Source organism: Lipotes vexillifer, unplaced genomic scaffold (assembly GCF_000442215.2).
Source record: "Lipotes vexillifer unplaced genomic scaffold, Lipotes_vexillifer_v1.1 scaffold482, whole genome shotgun sequence".
Taxonomy (NCBI): Eukaryota; Metazoa; Chordata; class Mammalia; order Artiodactyla; family Lipotidae; genus Lipotes; species Lipotes vexillifer.
Window position 1 is genome coordinate 100,183 of NW_006796247.1, and position 812 is coordinate 100,994.

General features: G+C 51.8%; 1 protein-coding gene across 5 annotated transcripts in view; it reads left to right on the forward strand.

Annotated features, from left to right (window-relative positions):
- Positions 1 to 812, forward strand: part of ST3GAL6 (ST3 beta-galactoside alpha-2,3-sialyltransferase 6) — a 76,119-nt gene that overhangs the window by 53,211 nt on the left and 22,096 nt on the right. The window lies entirely within an intron of this gene.

Here is an 812-nt window from a genome sequence, read left to right on the forward strand (position 1 = left end):
GGGCGTCCGTGGCCCACGGCCCCAGCCGCTCCGCGGCATGTGGGATCTTCCCGGACCAAGGCACAAACCCATGTACCCTGCATCGGCAGGTGGACTCTCAACCACTGCGCCACCAGGGAAGCCCTGTTAGGATTCTTGATGGGATGTGACTGGAACTTTTGTTCTTGCCTGTTCGTTTTTTTTTTTTTTAATTTTCATTAATTAATTTATTTTTGGCTGCATTGGGTGTTCATTGCTGCGCACGGGCTTTCTCTAGTTGCGGCGAGCAGGGGCTACTCTTCGTTGTGGTGTGCAGGCTTCTCATCGCGGTGGCTTCTCTTGTTGCGGAGCACGGGCTCTAGGCGCGCAAACGTCAGTCATTGCCTGCTTTTTATCTTAGAACTAGCCGTGCTTTATTTAGTTGCTTTCAGAGCCTCTTCCTGCACAGGTATTCATCATCTGTATGTGCCTCAGCCAGGCTACCTCCTCTCTTCTTGCTGACTTGGTCTGGCTGCTTCCCACCCTCTCCTCCTGCCCCCTACTCCCACCATCAACCCACGTCGGGTTCTCAGCATCACTAGCATTGGGAGGGAGGTGGGTGTGGGTGGTGAGCAAGCACTGAACATCATGCTGACTGCACAGAGGTTTCTGAGCCTGAAGTTGTTAAGAGATGGAAGTACCATCAATGTACAAGCAGAAACTGTGCAAGTATCCAGTGAATGGAGACTGTCCCTGTAGGATCCTCCCAGAGTGAGTACAGTGATGCAATTGACACTCAGCATTGCTGAATTGCCTGTGTGATGCATGCAAACTTGGTCCCTAGAGACTTCAGA